Consider the following 24740-nt stretch of genomic DNA (forward strand, 5'->3'; position numbering starts at 1 on the left):
TAAAGGAAAAAATTGGTAAATTAGACTTTGCTCATCAAAAATACCATTAAGAGAGTAAAAAGTCAAGCCACAGAGTGGGAAATGATAGTAATGTCTGACCACTGACTTGAAAAGCCTCAGATACATAAAGAAGTCCTATAAATTAATTTTAAAAAGATACAACAGGTGATAAGAAATGACCAAAAGACTGGAACATTCTTAATAAGCATATAGACAATTTCATTAGTTTTCAAGGAAATGCAATTTAAAACCACTGTGATATATCACTACTTATCCATCAGAAAGGCTAAAATATAAAAGACTGACAATACCAAATGCTGGGGAGGAAATAGAACAATAGAACTCATGTCTTGCTGGTAGGAGTGTAGATAAGTACAACCATTTCAGAAAACTGGCTTTGTTTATCAAAGCTGAACATATGAGAATCCCATGAAGCAGCAATCTCACCCATTCTAGGTATATACCCACCCCAAGAAATGCATACACACTTTGATCCAAGGTATATTTATGAATTTCATAGAAGCAGTATTCATAATAGTTCCAACCTGGAAATAACACAAGCATCCATTAATAATAGAATGAATAAAAAGTTGTGATATGCATCAGTGAAAACAGCATGAATGAGTCTCACAAACACCATGGGAAGCAACAGAAGCAAGAAGATTCATATGAGCTTCAAAAAGAGGCAAAAGTTGGGCAGCCTGGGTGGCTCAGTGGCTTAGCGCCACCTTGAGCCCAGGGTGTGATCGTGGAGACTCGGATCTGGATGGAGTCCCATGTCTGGCTCCCTGCATGGAGCCTGCTTCTCCCTCTGCCTGTGTTGTCTCTGCCTGTGTCTCTGCCTTTCTCTCTCTGTGTCTCTCATGAATAAATAAATAAAATCTTAAAAAAAAAAAGAGGCAAAAATCATGTATGCTATTAGAAGTCAGGATAATGGTCACCATTGTGGGGAAGTGACCAGGAAGGAGCACAAATAGGCTTCTGAGTGGCTGGTCGTGTTCTAATTCTTGATCTAGGTGCTGATTACTTGGGTGTAACCAAACAAATAGCAAATGAAATTTAAAAAGCTAAAATATCCAACTGTACAAAAAAATTTACATTCATTTTACTTTGTGAAAATTTAACTATATGCTTGTGATTTGTGTACTTTTCTTTGGTTATGTTATACTTCAATAAAAAGTTTACTGAGAAACTATCAACCAACCAATCCTCCCTTAAACAAGGTGCTCAATTTTTTTTTCAATTCAAAAGCATGTGTGTGGGAAGGGGCAGAGGGAGAGAATCTTCAAGGAGACTCCCTATTGAGTGTGTGTGTTGGGGGGGGGGGCCGGGCAGGGAGGAGGCTTGATCCCATCACCCTTGAGATCATGACCTGAGCCAAAATCAAAAGTTAGATGCTAAAAAAAAAAAAAAAAAAAAAAAAGTTAGATGCTTAACCAACTGAACCACCCAGGAGCCCCTCAACAGATTATATTTTAACTTAAAAATACTTTTATCACCTGGTGAAAAGATGCAAAACAAATGCCAACTATTAATAGCAATAGTCAGTCGCTTTCCCCAAATACTGTATGCAACTTTTATAATTAACAGTACCTTTTGATTTGAGAATATGAACAATTACAAGAGATAATTAAAAAAAAGATTTTATTTATTTGACAGAGAATGAGAGAGAGAGAGAAAGCACACAAGCAGGGGGAGCAGCAGAGGCAGAGAGAGAGGAAGGAGCAGGTTCCCCGCTGAGCAGGGAGCCCAATATGAGGTCTCGATCCCAGGACCCTGGGATAATGACCTGGGCCAAAGGCAGACACTTAATTGATTGAGCCACCCAGGCACCCAAGATATAATTTTTATATATGTCTTTCAGTCTTTCTTTGGAGTGAAACTCCTTATTTCTTTACAAAATTTTTCAGATATTGTTTAAGGCAACAAACTTGCAATGAATAGTAAATAAGTCCTAGAGATCTAATGCACAACACAATGAATATAAACAACTATATTGTTTAATCATTATCAAATTTGCTTAGAGACTAGAACTTAATTATTCCAATTACTAAAAAGAAATGAATATGTAACATGATAGAGGTGCTAATTATTGCTACAATCATATTACAATATATGAATGTAACAGATTAACTTGTTGATGCCTTAAATTGACACAGTTATAGGTCAAATATATTTCAACCAAAAAAGGAAAAAACAAGAAAAAATTTCAACTTAAAACAGTTTATCTTCTATTTTCAAAAAGCACATTACATTTTTAAAAGATTTTATTTATTTATTCATTTAGAGAGTGTGCTAGCCAGGGGAGGGGCAGAAGGAGAGGGGGCAAAAGAGAATCTCAAGCAGACTTTGGGCTGAGCACAGAGCTCAATGCAGGGCTCCATCTCACGACCCTGAGACCACAACCTGAGCCAAAATCAAGTCAGGTGCTTAACTGACTGAACCAACCAGCTGCCCAATAGCACATTACATTTTTAAACATTTATTGACTTTTCCCAAAGTGGGGACTAAAAAGTGGAATCAGGGTGCCTGGGTGGCTCAGTGGTTGAGCATCTGCCTTTAGCTCAGGTCATGATCCTGCGGTCCTGGGATCCAGTCCCTCATGGGGCTCCCCGCAGGGAGCCTGCTTCTCCCTCTGCTATGTCTCTGCCTCTCTCTGTGTGTCTCTCATGAATAAATAAATAAGATCTTTAAAAAAAAGTGGAATCATAGATAGAAGCTTTGAGTATGTCTACTAAATGGCTGCATGTATACCTACCTCTGTGAAATGTAGGCTTTAAAACTTGAAATTGCCACCAGCTGGCATAGCTCTTCCAGTTCTTGGTAAAGACAGCCATCTAGTGGAAATAGTTCTACTGAGTTTTAAAGACTGGCAGAGAGGATGAATATGATGAGCCTTTAGTCCAACTGCAAACCACAATGTTGGTTCAAGGCATTAAAAAGAAATTTTTAAAAATACAGTATTTGTTTGCTTTCAGATTTTATGTGCAGGTCTCGAAGTGAAGTGAGAGGCAGGTTGTGGATAGGGAAAGAAACTGGTGCTTTGCATTAATAGATGGAAAAGAGAGAATAAGTGCTTTACAGCCAGCTGTAATGTAGGAACTTCAGTTAGCTGGTAACCATCGACCTAATTAGAGTTCTAGGATAAGTATTCCTTTTTTAAAAAAAATTATTTGAGAGAGAGAGAGGGAACACAAAGGGAGAGGGAGAAGTAGATTCCTTGCTGAGCAGGGAGCCCAACATGGGGTTCAATCCCAGGACCCTGAGATCATGACCTGAGCTGAAGGCAGATGTTTAACCAACTGAGCCACCCAGGAACCCCAAGGATAATTATTCCTTTAAACTGATGGTTTAAATAGCTAAAGCAATATGTCACCTATACTAAAGAAGAAGAAGGAAGATAAGGAGACAAGAAGAAATAAGAAAAAAACCCCAAGCAAACCAAAAAAGCAAAACCAAATGCACCCAAAGGCTCCAACTCTGAGAAGGAATGGTGCAAAGCAGGATCTGATTTAGGGGTGAGAAGACCTGAGTTAGATCTGCTTCTGGTGCGTACAATCTATATGACCCTGTTCATTTTACTTATTCAAATTACAGTTTTCTTGTTTTTAAAAATAGCATGGTATTGTAACAACACATATCTATGAAGAGAATGACTCTCTCCTTCTGGTTCTTGCTGGAAACCTTGGATGCTAGCTGTGAATCAGTGGTATGCAGAAGCACAGAGTAAAACACTCTCTCATCATAACTTATCAATCTGTATTTCTCTAATTTTGATGTCCATGGACCACTTGATGGATTTTTAGAGCATATATAAATCATCAGTTTTAGGTTTAAAATCTATTAGCACTTAAAAAAGGTAAAGCATATTAAAATTAATAATAATACTCTGACAGGTTTGATCATGGATGACCTGAACTGTAGTTCAGGTTTTATGTAGATGTTTTCTTACTCTCTATTTTCTTCTAAATTAGAAAATGCTAATTCACAATAATAAGTCATTAGAAATGGAAACAAATGTTTGCACACTTCGTCAGATAGCTTTGGATTTTTGGATTGAATACAGAATCAAAAGTGTGGGGAGATTTTTCTCTGAACAGCACATTTGGTTCTCAGTCAGATGCTAATGTTTCAAGTGTTTCAAACATTTGAATATCTAATAATCCGCTCCTTGGTTGTATGTGGCTCTAAGAAATATTTCTTGATATCTTGTTGCAGCATCTGGTTGCAGTTTTAAAATATACCCTTTATATACCATAGATTTCTTTCTTTGAAGAGTGAAGAGAATCAAGTCTTGGCAGAGTGAAATTCTTGATTATTGAATCATTTCACTACAACTCACTTTTCTTATGAAATATCAGTATTTTAACCTCAGCATTATAAACATCATGGTATGTGGAATATAAGAAACACTGCATAGGCTCATAGGGGACAGGAGGGAAAACTGAATGGGAAGAAATCAGAGAAGAAGACAAACCATGAGAGACTCTTAAATATGGGAAACAAACTGAGGGTGGATGGAGGAGAGAAGGGGGTGGGGGGTTGAGGTAACTGGGTGATAGGCATTATGGGGGAAAGTGATGTGATGAGCACTGGGTGTTATATAAGACTGATGAATCACTGACCTCTACATCTGGAAGTAATGATGTACTATATGTTGGCTAATTGCATTTAAATAAAAAAAAAATCATGGAATTTTTAACCTTAAAATAAGAGGTTCCGGATAGTCAAGATATAGGTATGCTTCTAAGATCTGCAGGTTAAGGAAGCCATTTGAAATCTTTGAAAAAAATTTTTAATTTAAATTCAATTTAATTAAGATAAACTGTATTATTAGCATCTTTATCCATTATTCAATTGATATATATGTGTATATACATATATATATGATATATATATATATACACCATATCTTATTTAGCTTCAGAGGTAGAATTTTATATATATATAAAACACCTTCTTTATTCATTATTCAGTTGATAGGCACTTGGGCTATTTCCACAGTTTGGCTATTGTAGATAATACTGCTACAAACATCAGGATGCATGTAACCCTTTGAATTGAATTACTAATTTTGTATTCTTTGGGAAAATACCTAGTAGTACAATTGCTGAATAGGGATCATAGGGTAGTTCAGTTACTGGATCATAGGGTAGTTCTATTTTTACCTTTTTGAGGAAACTCCATACTGTTTTCCACAATGGCCATACCAGTTTGCAAGAAATAGTTTTGTTTTTTTTTTTTAAGATTTTATTTATTTGTTTATTCATGAGAGACAGAGAGGCAGAGACATAGGCAGAGGGAGGGACTCAATCCCTATCCGAGATAACGGGATCACGCCCTGAGCCAAAGGCAGATACTCAATCGCTGAGCCACCCAGGCATCCCAAGAAATAGCTTTTTTTTTTTTTTTTTTTAAGATTTTATTTATTTATTCATGGCAGAGCGAGAGAGGCAGAGACACAGGCAGAGGGAGAAGCAGGCTCCATACAGGAAGCCTGATTTGGGACTCGATCTTAGGACTCCAGGATCACGCCCTGGACAAAGGCAGATGCTCAACTGCTAAGCCACCCAGGGATCCCAGAAATAGTTATTTTTAATAGCACATGATTTCTATTACTTTCAGTTGCTTTTATAAGATTATGGATTTTGATAGAACCTCCAATATTTACTTAGGAATGAGTCTAAGAGATCATTTACTCCATATTTATTTTGAAAATGAATTCTCTTTTCACTGGGCAAACTGTAAATGGCAAAAATATAAAGCATTAGTACTCTTTCAGGGTAACTTCTACTTTCCAAGAATTAATTTTTAAAAACTTTTATTCCAAATCACTAAATTTTGGTTTGTTAATTTTTCACTAAAGCTGACTTTTAATGTAGTAGTAGTTTTTGCTTAAAAAAACAAGAGATAGCCTTATTAAAACAGGTGGGTGGAAATCTTTCTATACACCATTTTATTATGATGCAGCCAAATGACTTTTTAGAGTAACATTTAAAATCTTTACATTTCTATTCTTAAAATAAATAAAGAAACGAATTTATTATGTTCCTAGGTTCGTTTCCCTAACTGGTTCAATTACCTAGCTACTCTAGGGTCTTTAGGTTTGCTCATGGCTGTGTCAGCAGTCTCATATCATAGCCCTGTGCATACCTATCTTTCCTCACAATGCTTTGCTTGTAATATACATCAGAATAGCTCTTCTTTTTTGCAACTATAAAGGGATTTTTCTATTAGTCTCATTCTCAAAGACCAAGATCTTAGCTTCCCTCTTGAGGCAGAAACTAAAAAAGAGCTCATGGGTCTATAAAACATTTCTACAGTATTTTTTTTTTCTTTTAAAAATCAGGAAATGGTTTTTCAACCTTTAGCGAAAACTAGGATTAAAAAAAAAAAACAACTCTACTTCTACTTCTGACTATTCCCTTCCATGAGCATCTATAATCTTCTTTAGGTAAACTTGCCCTGGGTATGTTTCCTCGACTGGATGATTTAATATGATAATGATGTCAATAATCTACAACTTGATACATAAATTCAATGTAATCTCAATGAAAATTTCAGTTGGATATTTTTTCAGAGGAATTTAATAAATGTTTTAAATTATAGGGGAGAATAAAGATCTGTAAAAGTAGCTAAGACAAGAATAAAAAAGGAGAGTAAAAAACAGACTCTTCCTTTGAGATACAAGGACACATTACAAACTTTAATAATAACAACAGTGTAGTATTGGCACAAGAATAAACAGACCAAAAGAACATAACTGAGAGATCATAGACACATGTATACTGAGAATTAAATATGTAATGAAGGTGATGCCATAAATCAATGTGAAAAAAAGATTTTATTAGCAGTGGCGTTGGGAAAATTGGCTCAGTACATGAAGAAAAATAAAACTGGATTCCTACCTAAGGTCACATACAAAGTTAGATTCTGGATGGCTGAAAGACTGAAATGAGGAAGGTAAGTTACAAAGCTAATAGAAGAACACTTAAGAGAGTGTTATTTATATCCCAGGGTCAAGGGAAGACTTAACAAAAATCCAAAAGCAGAGATCATAAGACAAAGATATTACATCAAAATTAACAATCACCACAAAGGATATTGTGGACAAAATTAATCTATGACATAATGAGAATATATTTTCAAATTTTAAAACTGACAAGGAATTAATATTTATTTATTTTTTAAAAAAGATTTTATTTATTCATGGGAGACATACACAGAGAGAGAGAGAGGCACAGACACAGGCATAGAGAGAAGCAGGCTCCATGAAGGGAGCCTGATGTGGGACTTGATCCTGGGTCTCCAGGATCACGCCCTGGGCCAAAGGCAGTGCTAAACCGCTGAGACATCCGGGCTGCCCCATGAATTAATATTTAAATCCAAAGAACTCCTACAAATCAACAAGCAAAAGATAATAATTCTAATAGGAAAATGTGCAAAGGATATGGACACAAATTGCCTAATTTACAGTATAGAAAACTCCAACAAGTACATGAAGAAATGGATCAGTAACCGAGAAATGCAAATTAAAACAATGAGATAATCAGTTTTCATCTCTTAAAAAGCTATGTCATGCCAGTTGAATGTTACAGAAATTCCCAGGTACTGTTGGTACTGTTAGACAGGTGTTACCCAGCAGTACTTGATAAGATTAGAGGTTAATAGCAAGTATAATATATTTGTATACTAGTACATAGCATATAGTTATATTGCTAGTATATAGCAGTTCTGCTCTTGGGTATATACCTCAAAGAAATCTCACACAGGTAAATGTGGGAACTCATATAAAAATGTTCACCTCAGCATTATTGTGGTGGTAGGCAGTTGGATGCTGTCTTGAGTGTCCACTGCTGGGAAAGTGGTTAGGTAAAATATGGCAGTTGCACACCATGGAAACAGGCAATAATTAGAAATGGCTAAGGGGATTTTATATATTTTATTTTTTTAGGATTTTACTCATTTATTCATGAGAGACACACAGAGAAAAGCAGAGACATAGGCAGAGGGAGAAGCAGGCTCTCTGTGAGGAGCCGAATGCAGGACTTGATCCCAGGACCCCAGGATAACCACCTGAGCCAAAGGCAGATGCTTGACCACTGAGCCATCCATGTACCCCCTAAGGAGATTCTAGATTTACACATGGTAGTAGAGATGAACTTAAAAGCATAGTGCAGAGTGACAAAAATAAGAAATGAAAAGATACAGAGTGACACTATTTAAATAAAATTATCTTTCTACAAAACAATATATTTTGCAAGTACACTTAACGAACAAAAAGATACCCATTCAACTCATTGGCATGGAGGCCTCTCCGGAGATGAAAGAGAAAGGCATGAAGAATGGGAATGAAAGGGAATAAATAAATTAAATAAGAGTGAGGCCTTGCAGAGACCAATGATGATAATGGACTGTGAAGAGTATGATTAACTTTTTTTTAAGAATATGATTAACTTAACCATGGAGCATCCACCGCACCCTCCCATCTCCACAGATAAAACAAACAAACAAACAAACAAAACTGCACCCTTTCATCATGTATTTGCTTTGCACATATATCTAATCTCTTCAGATAAAATTGTTCCAAGCAAGTTTGGGCATACCTGATTTAAAAAGCCTCACTTTTGAAAAGGACCTGTGAGAGACTAGTTCACAGAAGTTTTACATTTTTCCCAAACTATAATAATAACAAAAAACTCCTCCAAGCCCCAAAAATAAACAGGATAAGGAATAGAATGAGATATATTACATCATACTGTTTATATAAATTAAAATTATGTGCACACAAAACAATATCTTTTGCAATAACACCTGTAAACAAAGATATTCATTTAACTTATGACCATAGAGGAGTGGAAGGGATGCTTACATACATCCCTACTGGCTCATAATAGTAAGCATAGAAGTTTGAAGATGAATAAGGATTTGAAAGAAATTGATTAGATTCTAGGCACTGAACTAGGTATTTCATATGTATTTTCTCATTTAATCCTCACAATAGTTCTGTGAAGTGGGTTATTATCTTTATTTTACAAATGAAGAAAACTGAAACCCAGAAAAGGTAATATCACAGCAACTGAGTGGTAGGATTGGGACTCAATCCAAGGAAAGGTTAATAAAACGGTTTAGGAAATTTTTAGGAGAAGGTTAATAAAAATTATGGATATGCTTGAATTTGTTTGACCTAGTCTTCACACTAGACAACCAAGCCTTAAATAATAGGATGTTGGTAGAAGTTATTTACTGTTTATTTGGCTTGATATATCAAATTATATCCCTCTAAGACCCTAGAGAAAAACAAAGCCCAGAATGAGAGTAACTTAACCTGTAATTAGAAGCTTTTATTTTTTCGATTTTCCTAGCTATGTGGTATTTTTCCATGACCTTTAAAAACATACTTGTTATTCTTTAACTGTGTTAAAAATAGAAAAAACCAGTGGTCTGGTATGTACATATCATGCTGCAATCAAAGAGATCTCACTTGCCAGCTAGTTACTCATTAAGTAGAGCATATGATAATCAGATATTTGACACTGGAATTGGCTAAAATTGAAGCTGGAGCTCTGGATTGCCTATTAAACTCATGTCATTGAATCCAGTAGAAAAGAGTTTATAATAGATTGATTTTATTATCTTTTCATAGTGTGATATTGGCATAATGTGAGTATCCAACTTTCCAAAATAAAATTTCTGAGAAAAATTTTACATTTCTCTTTAGAACTACTTTATAATGATTCTTAGATACATCTGTATTCAGATTTATAAGGAAATAAGTGATACATTGAGTCAAGTCCTATTCATACCCAGTTTTTAAAATATTGACCTTAAAAATCTTAATTATAGATTACCCAAAATTCAGTTTAGTTTTTAAATTTTCTATTGTTCAGGTAGAGGATAGGAAACGTGAAGCCAGGGACCAAAAAAGGGCAAATGGGAAATTCATTAGTTACTGATGATAAAAGTGTTTCTGTTAATTGAGAAGGTAAAGAAAATAGGCCAAAAAGAAAAGTAAAAATCAGAATGACTTGTCATTGGCATGAGGATAGAGGGAATAAGAATTTGGCTCTTGCTTTGTTAAAACATTTGTTTTAAAATGAGGTGTCTTGGCGAATGTGTGGGTGCAAGTTGAGAAACAATCAGAAGTTTGGCTTTTTGTTTTGGATGATATATTTCCAAGGCTACAGGCCCATTTTGGAAAAGCTTACTCGATATGTTCTCTGCCAAAGACATCAGCTAATGACTGGAATAACGGAAATAGGCAGTGTCCACATTTGTAGAAGAATATTGTCTTCTTTTTACATCACGGACTGGCACCCTTTTAAAATTAGGGTGCCAAAGTTCTTCCTCCCTTCCCTTTGGCATGTTGGAGGCAGCTCATGGAGTGTGTCTTTGGACATGATTTCCAAACGGAAGGAGCAGGATAGTCCACTAACAATGAAGTGGAGGAAGAAGCATGCTGGCTGTCAATTTTTGTCATGAGGCAGGTAGCCGACAGTTATAGGCAACAGGGAAGTGGGCATGTGTTGGCAATCAATTTTGATAAGGCATAGATGCTACTGGTTGCCAATCCATGTTCTGATTTAAAACAGACATTTTTGATGATGAGGGTAATATTAGTGCTGGGTGAGAGGGGTAGGAGTGGGACTGGCTTGGGATGGTCAATGTCTGACCAAATGAGTTCCTGGGTGGCTCTTCCCTTGCCTGTTAGGAGAGACTTTGCACGGAACAACTGATTAAAATTGGTGAACTGCAGAACTTCATAAAGGAGGATTTGGTTCTTCATTTATTGAGGCCTATTATAGTATTCTATTTTACAACTTACTCTAAGATTTATCTTTATCCTAATCGTTTGCTGATAATTCTTGAAAAGTAAAATATTTTTATTCAAACATTCACTTGCACACTGGTCATGTAAACTGGCAGGTCAGGGGTTCAAAAGGTATTTTTTGTACTCTTACTGTTCTAGTTGCAATGTGGGAGATTAAAACAAGAGTATGATACATTCTAGAGGGTTTTTTGGTGAGTAGGAAATTTTGAGTCTAATGAAAGGAGGTATAACTCACATGAAACAGTTTAAAATACAAATGTATGTATTTAAGTGAAAAATTAAGTCCAGTTTTTAATATTTTTAATAAACTTTATTTTTAGTAAAAACAAAAAATTCAATTTAAGAAGATCCTATTGTGGTCTTAGATTATTTGGAGAAGATTGGATTTTGACTTGCATTCAAGGGATGAAACAGGCTTTAGATAGGAAGAGAGAAGATGTGTTCTAAATGGTCAGTGCTTAATTTAACCTTTAGAAGAAAATTTATGATGTTCATATACCAGCTATAATTCAAAATAAACAATTCTAAAACTGTAAAGCACAAAACCTACATATATGATGAAATTAAAGTGGTTTATTTAATATTTTCTGGTTGCAAAATTCTAGGTAACTCCATCATAGTCATCTCTCTCTCTCTGCTTTACTAGTGTTTTAAATATCTACTCCTTTTGTCTATTGGGTCATCCAGCAACTGGGAATGTCAAGATCAATTAGTTAGCTGTAATAAGGAATAAGAATGCAATAAGGAGAGTTTGTTTTCATTTGTTTATTTGAGCAGGAAGGTTTAGATTAGGAGACAGTGGGAGGTAAATTCAATAAATAGGTGTGATTGGAGTTCAAAATCTTTGAATACTAAATAGATGAATATTTTCTGATAAATTATGAGAAGCCATTAAAGGTTTTATAGTGTGATGGTAGATGTATGAGAACAGTGGCGTAGTTTATGATCCTTCAATATCAGTGGAAAGATTAGATAAAGACAGAGTGGAGGAGGTTGAGACTAGGTGATGAATGAGGGAGAATGAGGATGATAGGTGATGAATGAGGGAGATATTGAATATATACATACATATATATATGTATATGGTGCATGCTCAAACACACAGATACTTATCCTTTATGTAATTTACTCCACTTTCAGGATTATGTCATCCACAAGTTAGTTGAATTTATTTCTCCCTTTCCTCTCTCCCTTCTTCCTTCTCTTTTCTTTCCAGAATGTTCTATGTAAAGGAAAAATACATTTGTTCTCACAAACACATTTATAAATAAAATAATTGAATCAGTTAGGACTTATTTGGTAGTTAATAAAGGAAAACCTAACTAACAATAGCTTAAGTAAGGACATTTATTGTTCGCTTAATAAGAACTTTGGAAGTAGGCAGTTTCAGGTTTAGTCACTGACTCAATGATGTCATCAAGGACCTATTGTCTTTCTACTTTTCCATTTTACTATCCTCACTGAGTGACTTTTAGTCTTCATGTGTGTCACCATGGCTGCATGATAACAGCTACAGTTCTGAACATTTTATCTTCACACCCCTATTTCAAGAAGGAAGAGATAGGCACACAAGATTAGTTACTTCTAAGACTCTTTTTTTTGAGAAAGGAAACCTTTCAGTTAACTTTCCCTTTGACAAAATTAGATCACATATTTATTGTATAATAATCTGAGGCACAGTGGAATAGGATTACCATGACTAGTCTAGGAACATCATGATTCATCATTTAGGATTGGGATAGATCAATGGCTCTATGGTTACCCAAATGGATCAAAGTTTTATTGTCATAGAGGTAGGGGATGGGGCTTCAGTGATGAGTGGACAATGAACAATGTCTGCCATAATTATTAATTTAGAAAAGTAAAAGAAATGATAAAGAATGGTGATATGGTATGACTCAAGTTTAGGCAGAAGTCTGTGGAAAGTTTACTAACTTAACAAATATAACTATTGAACTCCTACTACTGAAGCACTTTTTTTTAGATGCTGGGGATACAGTGGTAAATAAAATAGTGTGCATGTACATATGTGTATATGTGTGCATGTATGTGTTAGAGAAACAATAAAGAAATAAATCAATACATAGTAAATATAAAGCCAAGTAGCAATGTGTGCAATGAAATTAGGGAAGGTAAAAGGTAGAGAATGATGAGCATGCTATTTAGACAATATTGTTTGGGGAAGTTGCCTCTGATAGGGTGATGGTTGAGTGAAGGTCTGAATAAATGAGGGGTGAATGTGTCTGGAGGAAGAGTGTTCCAGGCAGACAGAACAGCAAAAAAAAAAAAGGCTCTGATGAGGAATGTGCTTGCATTGTTTGAGTAACAGCAAGGAGGCTGCCAATGCTGGACAAAGTGAGCAAGCAGCAGAGTGGTAGCTACAGACATTGGTGAGATAGCTGAAAGTCAGATCATGCAAGGCCTTGTAGTTTTTCTTAAAGATTTTATTTAGTTACTCATGAGAGACACAGAGAGAGAGACAGAGGAAGAAGAAGGCTGCGGGGATCACGACCTGAGCTGAAGGCAGACACTCAACCACTGAGACACCCAGGCTCCCCAAGGCCTTGTAGATTTTGGTAAGGAGTTTATATTTTCTTGTCTTTAAAGACATTGGAAAGTTCTGAGCAAAGGAGTAATATGATGAAAAAAAAAAAGGAGTAATATGATGAAGTTTGCATTTTTAAAAAGATATTTTCAGGGGATCCCTGGGTGGCTCAGCAGTTTAGCACCTGCCTTCGGCCCAGGGCATGGTCCTGGAGTCCCGGGATCGAGTCCTGTATCGGGCTCCCTGAATGGAGCCTGCTTCTCCCTCTGCTTGTGTCTCTGCCTCTCTCTCTCTGTGTCTCTCATGAATAAATAAATAAATGAAATCATTAAAAAAAAAAGATATTTTCAGTTGTTCTTTGGAAACTAGGTTGAAGGGAGCAGGATGGAAGTGGAGAGACCAAATAGGAGATTATTGCCGTAGCTCAGGCAACAGATAATGCTGACTTAGAGCAAGATAGTAGTGGTGGACATGTGAGGAGCAAACAATTTGCTTATCACAAAAGTGGAGCAAACAATTTGCTAATGTATCAGATGTGGGGTGTGGGATAGAGAAATCAGGGATAACTCCAAGTTTTTGATTTAAGTGGATGGGAGAATAGAGGTATCTTATTCAGCCAAAACCTTTTTTCTAGTCATCCTTAGTTTTGAGAAAGGCTGGGAAAGTGACTATTTAGTTTTCCTAGCTTCTATAGTAGAAGAAGCCAAGGAACAAAAGGTAGGGATGAATGAATGCCAAGTAAGCCAATCTATGGTGCCTGCAACATAGTTATTATAAAAAATAGTGCATGCCATATCATTGATGATTGACTTTGTGTCAGTACATGCCAGTCATTTGCTCCCTCTCTGTTCTCAGGGCACATCTTTACTTGGACAGTGCCTATTAAGATCTCCCTGGTTTTAATCCTATGTCAACTTTGGGGCTGCTGAGTGTGCATTACCCAATGAATTGATTTCTGGATACTTTCAAGGCTGTTCTTCTGAAAAAGCCGATCAATTGTGTAGAAAATTAGGCACTCTCCTCTTATGTAACCACTGCTTTTTTGCCTGAAATTTTGTTAACTCAGATAGCAGTGACATTGTCCTTGAGGCCAATTCAGAGAAACTGGTTTATTTATTTTCTCTCCATTGGTGGGAGATGGAGTTAAGTCTAATATTTTCAGCAGCAAATTGTGAGTAGTGGGTCATTTTAGAATTTCTTTCTTCTTTCTTTCTTTCTTTCTTTCTTTCTTTCTTTCTTTCTTTCTTTCTTTCTTTCTTTCTTTCCTTCCTTCCTTCCTTCCTTCCTTCCTTCCTTCCTTCCTTCCTTCCTTCCTTCCTTCTTTCTTTTTTGAGGGAGAGAGAGAGTTGGCATGGAGGAATAGAAGGAGAAGGAGACAGAGAATCTCAAGCAGACTCCACACCCAGCACAAAGCTTGACTCGGGGCTAAACACTACCAGGAGATCATGACCTGAGTTGAAATCAAGAACCAAATGCCAACCAACTGAGCCAAGTGGCCTCTAGAATTTCTTATTTCTAATGTGGTTTTCACATTGGAAATTTTGGTGTAAGAAGGTAGGTATTCTTGTCTTCCCAGGGAGGGAACTGTTCAAGCAGGTTCACAATTCATTCTTTAACATTAATTGATCCTGACCATGTGAATAGGATTATCTGGCTATATGAGCAAAGCAGTGTCGCAGGTAGAGGGAACAGCATATGTGAAGACTGGAAACAACATAGAGAAATGGCTCATCTAAGAACCTAAAAGAAGTTCAGTGAGACTATTTGTCAAGTGTGAGTTATGTGTATAAGACTCACTGGAGAACAAGAAAACAAGTGCTGAAATCCACCAGTGTGGGGGAACAGGAGGGTGATTGAGAAATAAATTATAGAAGAAGTAAGGCTTGAGCTGAATCTTCATGTATTCATTAATCCGATTGTTGGAAAAAAAAAAAACCCTAAGACCATGTGCCAGGTGCTGGCAGAGTGGTGGTTATAAAAATGATGAGCCAAACAAATATTTTCTGGCACCTGTTTTCATGCAGTATACGATCTAGCTCTAGTGGGAAAACATACTAGAATTAATTGCATAAATAAGTATATAATACAAACTAAAGTAAATTCTATGAAGGAAAAGTACAAGATGGTACAACAGAGAGACCCTACTTAGATTGGGGGCTGAGCAGGTTATGGTGGTTGGGAAAAGCCTCTTGGAAGGAATGATATTTAAGCTGAGACCAGAAGGATAAATAAGGTTAGACAGGCAAAGAGTTCTGGGAAATGGTTTGACAGAAAAGCACATGTGAACTCCCTGAAGTGGGAAGAGTTTGATATGTTTGAGGGCTTGAGAGCAGAGCAGTATGGCTGGAGTAGAATGAGAATTCAGAAAGGATACAAAATGAAGTAAAAATCACAAGGAGCCAGGTATTGTAGAGTCATGGTGAGATTCTGGATTTTTATCCTAATTTTAATAGAAAACCACTGCAGAGTTTTGATCAGATTTTCATTTCAAGGGTATTTTTCTGGCCATTATGTGATGAATGGATCAGAGAAGAAGAGTGGAAGTGAGAGGTGTCAAAAGGCTCTGAAAGTAGTCTAAAGAAGGGCAATGAAGGTGATTTGATTGGGGCCAAATACTCAGGAGAATGGGTTTGAGATATATTTTGGAGGTAGAACAAGAAGAACTGGTAATGGATTTATTTATTTATTATTATTATTTTTAAAGATTTTATTTATTTATTTATGAGAGACAGACAGAGAGAGAGAGAGAGGCAGAGACACAGGCAGAGGGAGAAGCAGGCTCCATGCAGGGAGCCAGATGCGGGTCTCCATCCCAGGTCCCCAGGATCAGGCCCTGGGCCAAAGGCGGCACTAAACCGCTGAGCCACCCGGGCTGCCCTGGTAATGGATTTAGATCTGAGAAGTAAGGAAGAGGGAAATATCAATGAAGACTTCCAGGTTTTTGAGTTAAGCAGTTGGTTTGATGGAGGTGTCATTTACTGACATTGTGGAGCAACAGGCTTAGATGGGAGAGAGTATAGAAAGGAAAGAGTTCTGCTTTGAACACATCAGCTGTGAGAAGTTTCCAAGACATCCAAGTGAGATGTTAAGAATGTACTGGTGATATGGGTCTTGAGGTCAGGAGAGAAACGTGGTTTGGAATAAAACTCTGGAAGTTGGTAGTACAGAACTGATGTTAGAATGAAAGTGAATGGATGAGGTCATCCAATATAAAAATGAGAAGAGAAGATCTGGAATGCTGTACTCTTTAGACACTAGCAGGAGAAGGGAAGCTGGAAAATGAGACTGAGAAAGAGCAAGCGGGAAGGTAAAGAAGAAACAAAGCAAAGTGAAGTTTCATGGAATCAAAAGAGAATGGAATGTGGAGGATGTGGTCAGTTGAGAGGTCTAATAGGATGAAGATGGAAAAGTGTCGATGGATTTGGCAACCTGATTAAGAAACATTTTATGAGAATTGTCAGTGAAGGGGATAGATGGGGGCGGGGGGAGGAGACTGAAAGTGAAGGAGAGATAAGGAAGTGGATCCAGTCTGTAGACAATGCTTTAAGATGTATTACTGCCAACGTGGGGCTCGAATTCAGAACCCCAAGACTGAGTTGCATGATCTACCAACTGAACCAGCCAGGTGCCCCCACAATAGTCTTTTTAGAGTTCAGGTGTAAATGGATTTTTTTCTACAAAAAGTACAATGGCATTTTTTGGACTAATTCTTTCCTACATTCTTTTATCATTTATTGAATTTATATGCGTATGTGTGTATGTTTCTAAGTCATCTGTCCTAACACACATATTTTAGAGTTTAACATCCTGATATTTTTCTGAGTGTCTCTACTTAAGTTTTTTTCTTTTTTAAGATTTTATTTATTTATTCATGAGAGACACACAGAGAGAGAGAGGCAGAGACGGCAGAGGGAAAAGCAGGCTCCATGCAGGGAGCCCAACGTAGGACTCGATCCCGTGTCTCCAGGATCACTCCCTGGGCTGAAGGCAGCGCTAAAACCGCTGAGCCCCCCCGGGCTGCCCTCTACTTAAGTTTAAGTTCACATTTGCATCTACACACACATGCACACACACACACACTAAATTAAACAATAAATTCATACTGTGGTGTTATGTATCAGTTAGAGTCCTGCCAGGAAACCACACTCAAGGGGGTTGTTAAAGGGAATTTAATAAAGGGAGCATTTACAGAGGGGTGGGGACAGGATTAGGGGAACCAGCAGGCTGGAACATCCAGGGACAAGTATTGCAATATATCTTTTCTATCTGAGGCCTGTGGGTCTGAAAGGTATGGGGAAGAAGCTGTTATTAGAAGCTGATGCGAACTGTAGCTTTTTGGGGGACCATCAAATGGGTACTGGATACAGGCAGAGGACTAGCATGGCAAACCACAGCCCTAATATGGGAAATAAAGATTCCAATTTTTCTCCCCTGCTTCCTATCTTTCTGGTGACTCCCACTGGCCAAATGCAAAAGTCACTTTTGCAAATATTCTTTCATTATTATGCTTTTTTATCTTTGCCCATTTGACGGATGAAAATCTTTATCTCATAATTTTATTCTGCACTTCTCAGATTTAGAGTAATGATTATATTCATTCTTTGTTGATTCATCATTACTATTTCTTAAAAATTCAGTTTAGCATTTTGCATGTTTTTCTAATGAGGTGCATTGTTTAGTTAGAGATCCTTTCATATGTGAATAACTAACTTGATTTTCTTTTCGTATTTTTCTCCTCACAATTTCCCTTTTCATTTTTGTGGTATTTTTTGTTAGAGAGGAGTTTACAGTTTTTGTCAGTTTTTATACTTTATATTTTGACCTCTTTTGGTTTGTGCTTAGAATACCTGTTGAGTTGATCTGAGGTGCTACTGTTATCATATCCTGGTCTTTTTCTGGATGTTAAACTCTGTTCCACTGATCTGTCTACAATTCTCCAAATTCTAGCCTAATGTTTAAGTTATTGTGCTTTCTTAGTACATTTTATTAACTTGTTTGACAGGTTTCCAGGCTTTGATATTCCTTCTCAATATTGTTGTTTTTTTTGTTCTTGTATGTTTACTCTTGCAGGTAAAATTTTGAATCACGTCAAACTGAAAAGAAATTCTGTTGACATTTTTACTGTCATAGTGTTATTTTGGATTAAATTCTACAGAATTTACGTCTTACCACTGAACCTTCCTATTCTAGGATCATAAAATATCTCTTTAGTTTGCTAAGTTCCATTCATGGCTTGCAATTTTTTCCATATTAAGTCTGCATATCTATCTATCTATCTATCTATCTATCTATCTATCTATCTACCTACCTACCTATCATCTATCTATTTGAGAGAGGGAGGTTGAGTGGATGGTGGTAGATGGGACAGAGGGAGAAGGAGAGAGAGAATCCCAAGCAGGCTCCATGCCCAGCACAGAGCCTGACACCAGGCTTAATCTCATGACCCATGGGATCATGACCTGACCTGAGAGTCAGACACTTGGCGGAATGAGCCACCTAGGCGTCCAGGTCTGTATATTTATTTTAAAGGTATTTTGGCATAGTTTGTATTTGTTGTTATTAGTAAACAGGAAAATGATTATTTTTACATGCTTTGTAACAAACCACCTACCTAATGGAATATCTTCAACTAGTCTTCTGTTTGATTTATTTTTACAATTTTGGTAGAAAACCAGTTTATGTACAAATAATGACATTTCTATCACTTTTCCAATATTTATATCTCCTATTCAATTTACTTATTTAATTCTATTAGCTATAAATGCCAGATTAATAAAAAAAACAATAAAAGCAACAGTGGGCATTCTTGGTTTTATGGGAAACCATATAGGATTTTATCATTATACTATTTTGGGTATCAGCTTGAGAGACTTTTAAAAATAATTTTACAAAATATTTATGAATTATTTTAGAATTAAAAATACAGAATTTTAAAATGTTAATTAAAAATTAAAATTTCAGGGATCCCTGGGTGGTGCAGCGGTTTGGCGCCTGCCTTTGGCCCAGGGCACGATCCTGGAGACCCGGGATCGAATCCCACATTGGGCTCCTGGTGCATGGAGCCTGCTTCTCCCTCTGCCTGTGTCTCTGCCTCTCTCTCTCTCTGTGACTATCATAAGTAAATAAAAATTTTTTAAAAAATTAAAATTTCAGGGCACCTGAGTGGCTCAGTTTAGTCTTTGCCTTCCCCTCAGGTCATGATCCCAGGATCCTGGGATCAAGCCCTGACTTGGGCTCCTAGCTCAGTGGGGAGCCTGCTTCTCCCTCTCCCTCTGCCCCTCCGCTCATGCTCACTCACTCACTCTCTCTCTCTCTATCTCAAATAAGTAAATAAATAAATCTTTAAAATGTCAAATTTCAATTATAATTTCTCAAATAATAATTTTCCAATATTATGTATTCTTTGCATTCATTGCCTAATCTTACATTATTAAAATATTCTAGAACATACTGCTGGATTAAAATCTTTAGTATTTTCTTTAGGATTTAAAAAACAAATAAGCAAAAAAACCCCTAGCTTTATTTATTTTTTTTTTTTTTAAAGATTTTATTTATTTATTCATGATAGTCACAGAGAGAGAGAGAGGCAGAGACACAGGCAGAGGGAGAAGCAGGCTCCATGCACCGGGAGCCCGACGTGGGATTCGATCCCGGGTCTCCAGGATCGTGCCCTGGGCCAAAGGCAGGCGCCAAACCGCTGCGCCACCCAGGGATCCCAACCCCTAGCTTTATTGAGGTACAATTGGTATGCCTAAGTAAAGTGTAAAAGTGTGCCTAAAGTGTGCCTAAGTAAAGTGTAAAATCTGATAAGTTTTGACAGATGTACATAACTGTGAAACCATTACCACATCAGCTCAAATACTTCCTCATTCCCATTTGTAATCTTTCCCTCTCTCCATCCCTGCCCATCTCCACACTCCACCCTACACCCTATCCCCAGGCAGTTACTGTTCTGTTTTCTGTCACCATAGATTAGTTTTCATTTTCTAGAATTTTATGTAAGTGAAATCATACAGTATGAACTTTTTTGGGGGGAGGTTAGCTTTGAACATACAAGTCTTTGTATGGACATATGCTTTAATTTCTCTTGGGTACATACCAGGAGTGGAGTGAAATAGTTGGCTCCTGTGGTAGGTGTATTTCAGTTTTAGCATTAAAAAAATTTTTTTAAACCTATAGTGAAGTTGAAAAGATTTTTACAGTGACCTCATTTACACCAACTATAAAATTTTGTCATCAACATTTTATGTACTTGCTTGATGAGACAAATGCAATCATCACTCTGTCCACCTCCCTCTGTCCAATCTCCTTTCTAATTTTTTTTGGATGTGTTACAAAGTAAATCACAAACACCAGTACAATTCACCCTAAATATTTCAGTTAGCAAATCATTAGCCAGTATTCAGTATTTGTTTGCAGTTTTTTCTTGTGATACAAAGTTTACGTCAAATGAAATGTACACAGAAATGTATCTTTGCTGAGTTTTGACAAATATATGCATATGTGCCACCAAGAACCCATATAAAGAAGAGAACATTTCCAGCATCCCAGAAAGTTGCTTACGATTGTGACCAATGATTAGTCAGCATCCACTAAGAACTGAGACTTTTGTACATTGTCGATGAAGATTTAAAGTACTGCAACCGGCTGCAGCTCATTCAGCCCAGGAACCCAGTCCCTTTGTTTTGGTAAAACCACCTTTTTTGAACTGAAGACTTCTTAAGAATTCTTTCTTGGCCATCAGCTCCGAGTCCACCACTTCAACCCATACCAAAAGCAAGAAGAAAAACTAGGAGCTAAGGTATTTCATACACGGGGTTTGTAAAGAAGGAGATAACTGTCGCTATTCGCATGACCTCTCTGACAGTCCTTATGGTGTAGTGTGCAAGTATTTTCAGCGAGGATACTGTATTTACGGAGACCCCTGCAGATATGAACATAGCAAGCCATTGAAACAGGAAGAAGTGACTGCTGCAGATCTAACTGCAAAATCATCTCTTGCTGCTTCCTCAAGTCTCTCATCGGGAGTTGGACCAGTTGTTGAAATGAATATTGGCGAATAGAGTCCAGAAATTCAAACTTTGCTACTGTCGGCACAGGTTCAGAAGACTGGGTGAATGCCATTGAGTTTGTTCCGGGACAGCCCTACTGTGGCCATACTGCCCCTTCCTGCACTGAAGCACCCCCACAGGGCTCTGTGACCAAGGAAGAATCCGAGAAAGAACAGACAGCAGTGGAAACCAAGAAGCAGCTTTGCCCCTATGCTGCAGTGGGAGAGTGCCGGTATGGGGAGAACTGTGTATATCTCCACGGAGACTCGTGTGACATGTGTGGGCTGCAGGTCCTCCATCCAATGGATGCCGCCCAGAGATCACAACATATAAAATCTTGCATTGAGGCCCATGAGAAGGACATGGAGCTCTCATTTGCTGTCCAGCGCAGTAAGGACATGGTGTGTGGGATCTGCATGGAGGTGGTCTATGAGAAAGCCAACTCCAGTGAGCGTCGCTTTGGGATTCTCTCCAACTGCAACCACACTTACTGTCCACACTTACTGCAACCACACTTACTTAGTGCATTCACAAGTGGAGGAGTGCTAAGCAATTTGAGAGCAAAATCATAAAGTCCTGCCCCGAATGCCGGATCACATCTAACTTTGTCATTCCAAGTGAGTACTGGGTGGAGAAAGAAGAGAAGCAGAAACTCATTCAGAAATACAAGGAGGCAATGAGCAACAAGGCGTGCAGGTATTTTGATGAAGGACGTGGGAGCTGCCCATTTGGAGGGAACTGTTTTTACAAGCATGCGTACCCTGATGGCCCTAGAGAGGAGCCACAGAGACAGAAAGTGGGAACATCAAGCAGATACCGGGCCCAACGAAGGAACCACTTCTGGGAGCTCATTGAGGAAAGAGAGAACAGCAACCCCTTTGACAACGAAGAAGAGGAGGTTGTCACCTTTGAGCTGGGCGAGATGTTGCTTATGCTTTTGGCTGCAAGTGGGGACGACGACCTGACAGACTCTGAAGACGAGTGGGACTTGTTTCATGATGAGCTGGAAGATTTTTATGACTTGGATCTATAGCAGCTTTGCGTGGTGTGTGAACTGGTCTGCTGAGCCTCAGACAGTAGCTGTCCCCTGTGCTGGTGTGGCAGTGCCCGTGTCTCTCCTAGGCAGGCCTATCAACTCCAGGTGCTGTTGTGATTATTTTTACCCAGGGCCTGTCTTCTCAATCCCTCACCTTCCCCCAAGGAGTGTGTTGTTTTTCTCTGTTTAAAAAAAGTTACAAAAATAAACCTTAAAGCTAGTTGTTTTTGTAAAATAAAAATAAAAATAAAAAATAAAGTACTGCAACCACTCTGGAAAAAGTTCTGGTAGTACCTTATGAGAGGAAACATGCACTCAATTTTATGATCCTGGTATTTAATTCCTAGGCATTTGCCCAAGAGAAATGAAAACGTGGTCCACAGAAAAACTTGTACAAGAACATTCATAGCTCTAATCAGAATAACCCCAAGTTGGAAACAGCCCAGATGTCCATTAATAAGAGAATAAAGTCGCTACAGTTTATTCATACTGTTGAATACTGCTCAGCAGTCAAGAGAACTACTGATACATGTAACAATACAAGTAAACTCAAAAGGCATTGTGATGAATGAAAGAAAGCTTTACACAAAATGATATAAGTAATACTGTGTGATTCTGTTTAGCTGAAATTCTGGAACAGGCAAAAGAATCTGTGATGGGAAACCTGAGAAGAGAGTTTAATTTTTTAAAACAAACAGCCAACTTATTTGCCAAAATTGTTGTATCATTTACCACAACCTTCAGCATTGCATGAGAGTTCCAGTTCCATCACGTCTTTGTCAACACTTGGTATGGTCAGTCTTTTAAATTTAAGCTATTTTAATAGGTATATAGTGGTATTTCATTGTGGTGTTAATTTGCATTTCCATAATCACTAGTGATGTTGAGCATTTATGTATGTGCTTATGTGCCATCCATCTTTGCTGGTGAGGTCTCTAAATATTTTGCCTATTTTTAAAAAGTGGGTTCTTTGTTTTCTTACTGTTGAATTTTGAGAGTTCTTTATATATTCAGCATATAAATCTTTTCTCAGGTACATGCTTTGCAAGTATTTTCTCCCTGTCTGTTCTTATCTTTTTAATTTCTTAACAGTGTCTTTTGCAGAATAACCATTTTTAATTCTGATAAAGTCCAATTTATCATTTTTTCTTTTATGGATTGTGCTTTTGTTGTCATATTTAAGGTATCTTTGCCCAACTCAAGGTCACAAATATATTTTCTTCTAAAAGTTTTATACTTTCACATCTCACATTTAGGTCTATGATCCATTTTGAGTTAATCTTTGTATATGGGGCAAGGTATGGATCAGATGTTGCCATTTTTTGCATAGTTATTTAAGTTTTCCAACATCCTTTGTTGGAAAGACTAGTCTTTGAAGAATTTTTTTCACCCCTCTGCACTTGCCAAAAACTAATGTATGCATTTTTTTCTTAAATTCTCTGTTCTGTTCCATTGATCAATTTATCTGTCTTTAAGCCAATACCACAGTATTTTTATTAAAATCAACATCTTAACAATATTAAATTTTCAAACTTAGGAACATGGTATGTCTCTCCATGTATTTAGTTCTTCTTTAATTTTTTTCTCAATGTTTTATAATTTTCAGAGTACAGGCACTCTACATCTTTTGTCAGACTTATCCCTAAATATTTTTTTAAAAAATTTAAAGTATTTAATTTATTTATTTGAGAGATCACGAACAGAGGGAAGGGCAGAGGGAGAAGCAGGAACCCTCTGAACAGGAAGCCACCCAGTGCCCTAAAATTTTAAATTTTCATTGTTCATTGCAACATGTATAGAAATACAATTGATTTTTTTGTATCGATCTTGTATCCTGCAATGCTGCTAGACTCACTTACTAGTTTCTAGTAACGTTTTTGTAGATTCTGTCAGGTTTTTACATAGACAAAAATGCCATCTTTGATTAACGCTAGTTTTTACTTCTTTCTTAACAATCTGGATGCTTTTAATTTTTTTTTTTTTTATTAGCTACTACACTGGCTAGAATCTCCAGTACAATGGTAACTAGAAGTGCTAAGAGTGTCTTGTTTCTGATCTTGGGTGGCAAACATTCTGACCTTCACCACCGAGTTTGATATTAGCTGTACTTTTTCACAGCTACTTTTTAATGTGTTGAGAAAGTTCCCTTGTATTCCTAGTTTGCTGAGAATGGATGTCAAATGCTTTCTCTATGTCTATTGAGATGATCACACAGCTTTTACATTTTTAGTTTGTTAACATGGTGAATTATATTAATTGAATTCTCAATTAAATTAT

At 37.1% G+C, this 24740-nt stretch overlaps 1 pseudogene; it reads left to right on the top strand.

Moving 5' to 3' along the window:
• The window catches only part of LOC140620635 (E3 ubiquitin-protein ligase makorin-1 pseudogene), a 29939-nt pseudogene extending 7273 nt beyond the window's left edge, over positions 1–22666 (top strand).
• The last annotated feature ends 2074 nt before the right edge of the window (positions 22667–24740 follow it).

The sequence above is a fragment of the Canis lupus genome, chromosome 29 (genome assembly GCF_048164855.1).
Source record: "Canis lupus baileyi chromosome 29, mCanLup2.hap1, whole genome shotgun sequence".
NCBI lineage: Eukaryota > Metazoa > Chordata > Mammalia > Carnivora > Canidae > Canis > Canis lupus.